Below are 8,061 nucleotides of genomic sequence, written 5' to 3'. Positions count from 1 at the left end.
TAGTGGTGATGAACAGTTTTTCATGTGTCTGATAGCCATTTGTATGTCTTCATTAGAGAAGTGTCTGTTCATATCTTCTGCCCATTCTCCACCCCCAAACTACTAGAACTCATACAGCAATTCAGTAATGTGGCAAGATATAAAGTCAATGTGTAGAAATCAGTGGCTTTCTTATACACTAATAATGAAAATACATAAAGGGAAATTAGAGAATCAATTCCATTTACTATAGCACCAAGAACCATAAGATAATAAATCTAACCAGAGAGGTAAAGGATCTATACTCGATTAACTACAGAACACTAGAACACTCATGAAAAAAATTGAAGACACAAAAAGATGGAAGACCATTCCATGCTCTTGAATTGGAAGAATAAACATTGTTAAAATGTCTATACTGCCTAGAGCAATCTATACTTTTAATGCCATTCAGATAAAAATTCCACCAGTATATTATATTTTTCTTCTACTCTTAGCACTTAATATACTGTTGTGCACTTAGTGGCATTTCATGAATATTTGTTCAATGAATGTTTTGTGGCACACTATCAAATTTAAAATAGAGAACAACTTAGCATGATAAGGCAATATAATCATAAGTCATTGGAAAGTCCTTCACCCACATCTAACATCACAGAGTATAATGAAGAAAGGCATTATGAAAATGAATGTACCTCAGTGTCTTCAAAGCCATAAGAAGAGAATCTTATTTTATTTGTGCTGGTCATAAACTCATTCATTTCATAGGTAGAATGTCATTGGATTCATACATGATATAACCTGGTTTAACTCACACACCTAGTCCTTATGAGAGTTAGGAGTGAATGACAATTTTTTAAAAAGCTGTATCTATTTGCACTAGACAACTAATACATGTGATTTTTGTCAGAGGTCAAAGATATGTTTTTGAGTCACAATTTGTGGGATTTTCCCTTTGAAAAAAGCATCCCAAAGGAATATGGTTGTGGATAAGTGTGGAATTAAATTTGATATGGATCTTTGGACCCAGGAATGCCTCTTTATAAGCTACCAATTGACCTCCAAACCATTCTCAAACAATTCACTAATGTAGATCCATGATATCAGAAAAGGCCAAGTGAGATTCAGTTTGATTCCTGCCTAGAATGCACCATGAACACTGTTGTTCAAAGGTTTCTAAAAGTTTTTGAAGAAAAGACTTCCACTGATGAAACGCAGATACCTGGAGGCTGAAACACACCATTTTTCTTTTACAGTATTCAAAGACACAGAGAAAAAAAAATATGCCTAAATCCAAATGAAAATGTTGAGAGGAATGCACTTAGGACATAATTAAGAAGATTAGGCAAACTACTTCTTTGATAGTTGCTGTATGTCTCTAGACTGTGCTTACTGTAATTTCACTCACTATTTTGTCAGAAGAAAGATGTATATTGTGATGGCACTGGATAATTGGCAATGCCATTTATGTGTCTTCAGTGCTTGCAAATTTACCCCATTGGTTCTCATTATAGTTGAAATGAATTATCCTGAAACAACTCTGTGGGGCACTATTCACACCAAGCAATGTTTAGTGAAAATCATGTTTTGGCTCTTGATGTACTTATTTACATTTCTCAGGACTTGGAGTAAGCAGACTGTAGTTCAAAATGTTTCTTTCTGTATTTAATTCTTTTAATTTAAAAATATTTAAAATATGGGAATTGGTCAAATGTTTTGAGTGCTACATATGATTATATTAATTTGGCCAAATTATTTTAAAATTAAAATTTTTAAAAAATGTATTCAAAATATGTTATATAAATATATGTTTCTAAATTGAAATATTCCTTACAAAGAAGAAATCTTTGAGAGATGCATGAAACAAGCATTTTCATAAAAGTATTCTCATTTCAACAAGATGGGATTGGGAGAGGACAAACCATAAGTGACTCTTAATCTCACAAAACAAACTGAGGGTTGCTGGGGGGGAGTTGGGAGAAGGGGGGTGGGGTTATGGACATTGGGGAGAGTATGTGCTATGGTGAGTGCTGTGAAGTGTGTAAACCTGGCAATTCACAGACCTGTACCCCTGGGGATAAAAATATATGTTTATAAAAATAAAAATAAATAAATAAATAATAAAAATAAAGAGTTGTCAACAACAACAACAAAAAGTATTCTCATTTCATTCTCATGAAAGTATTAAAGAGAACAGTGGACTTGAAGCCAACTTATTTGAATTTCACTCCTGGTTCCCTTCTTACATGTCTTGTGTGACCCCTTAGCATGTTGTCTCTTAGTGAAAGTGGAAAAAATAATTCTACTTCTTGTGAGGGTTAAATTTACTCTTTAAAGATTTCTCAGCTGGGTATTTCTGGGTGGCCTTGATTAAGGGCTTTACTCTTGATTTTGGCTCATGTCATGATCTCAGAGTCTTGAGATTAAGCCCCATGTCAGACTCCGTGCTGAGAGTGGAGCTTGTTTAAAATTCTGTCTCTCCCTCTCCCCTTCACCTTGCTCTCTCTCTCTCTAAAATAAATAAATAAATAAATAAAAATTAATAAAAATTCCTCAGCTGATGAACAATGATTTCTCCTATTTTTAGTGCAAAAAATGTGTTATTGTAAATTATACATATGTCCTTCCAATATAATATTGCTGATAAACATATAAAATATTAAAAATTCTTTCAACTTACCTTTGGTTATATTTAACATTTTTTAAATAAATTTTGGATATATTTTGAAATTCCTTTAGATATTCTACATCCTTTAGACAACAAAAAATATCTCAGAACAAAGCATTTATTATTTATTCATTGATTGTGATTGGTAATTTTCTGAGTTGAATCCTTTGTTATCCTCTTTCACTTTGAGGAAACTGGTATTTAAAATGATTAAAGAACTTTTTTAATGTTTCAGAATGAACATTGAATAAAGGTAAAACTTAATCACAAGATTCAATTCCAAAGCTAATACATACAAATTTCAAAAGTCATACCTGCAAAAATAAATATCTTTAGAAAATAATTTCCATTTTTTAAATTTCCACTTTTTATCTTAAGAAAAAAAAATGTATTACTTTGATTTATTCACTTTAATTAGTGAAATTATGATTTGGGTTTGGCATCAGAAGACCTTGTACCATTGGTTGATTTTCAGTGCTCAAATTATGTAACTTTGGGATATCAACATAAACTCCCTAATTCTCAGTTCATCACCTCTACAGTGATGAAAATAATGCCTTTATTATGAAAAAATATTGAGTGTCTATATTACTGGAGGAGATGGCTTAAAGAGAGAGTAGGGGAAGAAGTGATGATAAAGTGGATATGAATCAGATTTTGCAGAATTTTGTAGACCAGTCTAGAGTTTGAGTTTAATCCTGCTCAGTCCTTGGAAATAAAAAAATATTCTCACAACTCTGACAGGGACTTGGGTAGTAAAAAGAAGTGAGAGAGGAGGGGGAAGAAAGCAATTAGATTGAGAAGGCAGTTTAGGTGAGAAATAACAAGGTCTGAAACAGTAGTGGTAATGCACCTATTGATGTGAGACATGAGAAAGTCAAGAAGGAAATTGGCAGCACTTAGTAACAAGTGGTGCATATGGAAGAGGGGAGATGGATGAGTCATGGACGACTAAAGTGTACAATGTAGAGAATAGGTAGAAGGAAATAAAAAGAATAACTAGAAAATAGGAGGAGGAGTTTGGTTTTGATTATAGTTTCTGGTGGTGATGGACATATATGTGTTACAGTCCCCATCTCTTTGGAAATTTGGTCCTAGTTCTCAGGACATTTGACAGGTATGGAAATACAGAATTGGGAATCACTGACATAAAAATGGTACTTGAAAATATGAGCTAGATGAAAACAGGGCAAAGGTTAACAACTTGACTAATATTTACATAGATGTATACAGTCATGGAAGAGGGTTTCATTAAGGAAACAGTAGAAGGGAACACAGAGATAAATGGGGAATCAAGATTTTCTTTGGTTTTTCTTTCTTTTTTAAAGATTTTATTTATTTGAGTAAGAGAAAGGGAAGGAGCACAAGCTGGGGATGAGAGTAGGGGTGGAGAGGCAGAGGGAGAAGCAGACTCCCCACTGAGCAGGAATCCTGATGTGGAGCTCTATCCAGGACCCTGTGAACATTACCAGAGCTGAAGGCAGATGCTTAACTGAGTGAGCCACCCAGGCACCCCATGATTATTTTCTTTCATAACAGTAGTCAACAAGCAATAACTATGCGGCAATTATAAATATTCCAGAGCAACTGAAGAGAAGAATTGGAGAAGTCAGCTGTGAGCTTTAGAAATGACTTCACTGTGGAAGACCTATAATGAGATAGGAAACAAGAGTCCACTACATTTTTAAAATCATTTTATTTATGAATGTTTAGAAATATTTACAAAGGTAGAGAGTGAACAAATACCACACTTTGCCACACTTTAATCTCTTCTTTAAGAAGGATTGGAATGTTCAAAACAATAACATTTTTATAAATTATATTAGTAAGAGGTTTTGCTTGTTTGTTTTCTCTCACTTACTACCTTTTCATTTGTACTAGGCAAACTGTTGGAGATATTAGTCTTCCCTCTTCAATGTGTTTTTGTTTTGTTTTGTTTTGTTTTTTTTATCACTATACACATCAATAAATAAGCAAATATCCATCTTTTCATTATTAGCTAAAACCCTTATTATTCTTCCCACTACTGCCAATTGGTTAGGAAGCATTGCTTTTGATATAATATATGGTACAAATTCAGTTATCTTTTTGTAAGAGTTTTGAACCAGATAATAGAAAAAAAAATGTTCAAGCTATCGATTTACACATATAAAAGAACTCCATTCAGGCTGTTTAAGCTTTAGCAAGAAATTACGTGTGTTACAATCAGATTAGAAAAACTATCAAGAACCTACATGTTTTACTCATATAGAATACAACACTGACCTTCATGGTTCAGCTATTCTGTTTAATGGTTTTTACTCTGTATGGTTTTAAGGCATAAAATATTACATACTGTTTGTTTGTTTTCTTTTTTCAAAACTAAGCTGCTTTATCAAGCATAGCTAATTCTTGTGTCCCAGTTCAAAAGATAATGAGAATCACCTAAAGCTACTGAAAGAGTCACCCAGGAATGTGCAGTTTGCTGATACCTGCATTCTTCAACTCCAGTCACACATAAGTGCAGTATCTACATATTCACGTGGCAACCAAGCATGTTAGATGGATGTGAAGCATTTTTTAAAAATGAAGGCTTAGATCTCACCAACCAAGCTTTAAAAGATGACAGAATTTCACAAGAAATAAAAGGCTTAAAGCTGACACTTCTTGGTACTATATAAAAAAGCCACTGTTGAATGATGTAGCAGCAAAGGAATGGAGTTGGATGAAAGTATTTTGTATCCATGTGACATTCAGTTCTTGACAAAGGGGAGTGCACAGTAGAAAGTAGGGTTGGTTTTAAGGGTAGGTTCAGGAAGAGATTTCCCAGAAATTATCAGAGGATGTGAACAGATATCCTCAAAAAGAACCATTGGTCTTCTACAGTCACATGACAATTATGATCTCTTTGAGCATATAAATATTGAAAATTCCTGGTAGTTCTATTTTGTAAAAAAAATCATCAGTAATCAAAAATACCTTTCCCAGGATGACATTTGATATATTGGGAGAGGCTAGAAATTTGATTTTCATCCCACATATAGTCATCAGTTTGGCTTTTCAATTGGAATAATTATCAAACCTTATCATAGTTTCTAAATCATCTCTTCCAAACTTGTAGGAAGTCACCATTTATGTCTTCCCACTTCATTTCATGCTCTGTATAACAGATAAAAGTAATGCCTTTTAAAACCAGTATTATCTCTGACTCGGATTATTCCCAAATTGCTTACCTTCTACTATTTCAATCATTTTTCTTCTTTAGGCCAGAAGGTCACTTCCAGTGGATCTTCCAAAGGTCAAATTCCACAAGGCCTTGTAGAATTTTCTAAGAATTACTAGTTATTTTTGTGATCCAGTAGGATATAGGATTGGGACTTGCTTCTTTATGTCAAATCCAGTTTATACTTTTTTTGTAATTGTACAAAAATGCAGAAACAATGAAGTATGTTTTTAAATAGCACAGCAGAAATGTAGCTTATTGATAAACCAAGACAATGATAATCAAACTTAATGAGAGCCTCCTTGGTGATTCAATGTACTTGAACAATACATGTTTATAGTAGTTATAGATATTTATACTTATGTTTTTGTATTGTAAGTCTGATAAATTTATCCTTTCACTCACTCTTAAGCTTGTAGAGAACATGTATTTCCACTGATGAAATTTTCTTTTTTTTTTTTTAAGATTTTATTTATTTATTTGACAAATAGAGATCACAAGTAGGCAGAGAGGCAGGCAGAAAAAGAGGAGGAAGCAGACTTCCAGCCGAGAAGAGAGCCTGATGTGGGGCTCGATCCCACGACCCTGGGATCATGACCTGAGCTGAGGGCAGAGGCTTTAACCCACTGAGCCACCCAGGCGACCCCACTGATGAAATTTTCAATATGAATATAGTATTTGAAAAAAGTTTATAAATCTTTGAAATGCAGAATTAAGTCTTGATCACATTTTCATATATCAAATAGAATGTTTTAAACATACTGAATTTTGTCTCAGTTTATTTTATTTCTATTTCCTAGTTAAATAAAGTAATTTAATGTATATTATGGTACCTAAAAACTATATGCTGCATGTTATGTCATGAAGGAATGTCAGTAAGATAAATCTAGAATATGATGACCATATATAATCTATATATATAGATTTGATAAAATATTTATATAATTAAATATAATAACATTTACTTATTCAATAGTCAGGTACCCTGACACTAGTCTAGGTATTTCATATTCTTTAGTATATATGAGTCTCATGAAAACCATATAGAGTATGTTCTAGTCCTATGGAAATAAGGTCTAATCCAAGGAAATAATGTCTAGAGAGATGTACAGATGCAGAGTAATAAGCAGCCCAGACAAATTTTGGCTTTGTTCTTGAACTGAGGCACTTAACTACTAAATTCTCATCATGTTAATTTATTGTTGGAATATATATTCTAGGAAAACATGGACAAATACACTTTTTTAAAGGGTCATAGCTAGACAGTCAAAGATGTTGTGAAAGGATCACAAAAGACTGAATTTAAGTATTAAACAATCGATAGACATGTAATCAATGTTATAATCTTAGTAGATAGCTGTTAAATATGATACTGAAAATGGTAAGGTAATATGCTATGAACAATTCTGAAAATAATACTCAATGAAATCAATTTTTCCAAGAATGTTGAGTAAGAATAGGTTAACAATGGGAATCTTACAGAGAAATTGAAATTGAAGCTTGATATAACATTTTACTAGAATATAGTTATTTGGTGTAGTGAAGGTTAAAGAATGAAATAGCTTTCTTTGATTTAAGAAACATAAAAAGGACAAATGTAGATATATTTTCAATTACATGATACCATAATAAGAATAACTAGACTTATTTAATCAATAAGCACTTTGATTATATATAACAAGAGCTGTATTTGGTATAATTATGTTTTATACAGAACATATACACATATTTATATTTTGAATATTTGGATTTCTGATCTAGTATTTTTTCTAAAAATGAATAATAGAATTTGTAGTATTGGATGATAGAAATACCTGGTGTTTGTTTAACACTTTATTTTACAAATGAGGAAACTGGCCCCAAGTGGAGGTACCAAGAATAGAATGGGCTTCTTCCAATTTTACAACAAGTAAGATTTATTGAGTAAATAAACTAGCAATTAGGTATAAAGTTGTGAGTTATGTAATAAAGAGAAGACTCAAATTTGTCCAGTATCTGTGTCAATATGTGCTTGTAGATAAGACTTATTTTTTATTCTTATGAGTAAAGGCTGTATATCTATTCATAATGATAAGGCTTTGCTATTTATAAAATAACTCTACATTCTTGAAATTCTATTTGTGGAGACAATTTTTAAAAGTTATATTCCACATTAGCATTTTTTAAAGTTTAAAAAGCTACTAAACATTATATATAAAACCTGTTTTATATC

This window comes from Mustela putorius, unplaced genomic scaffold (assembly GCF_011764305.1).
Source record: "Mustela putorius furo isolate JIRA1106 unplaced genomic scaffold, ASM1176430v1.1 tig00000421_pilon_pilon_pilon, whole genome shotgun sequence".
Lineage (NCBI taxonomy): Eukaryota > Metazoa > Chordata > Mammalia > Carnivora > Mustelidae > Mustela > Mustela putorius.
This window is presented reverse-complemented; position numbering follows the sequence as displayed.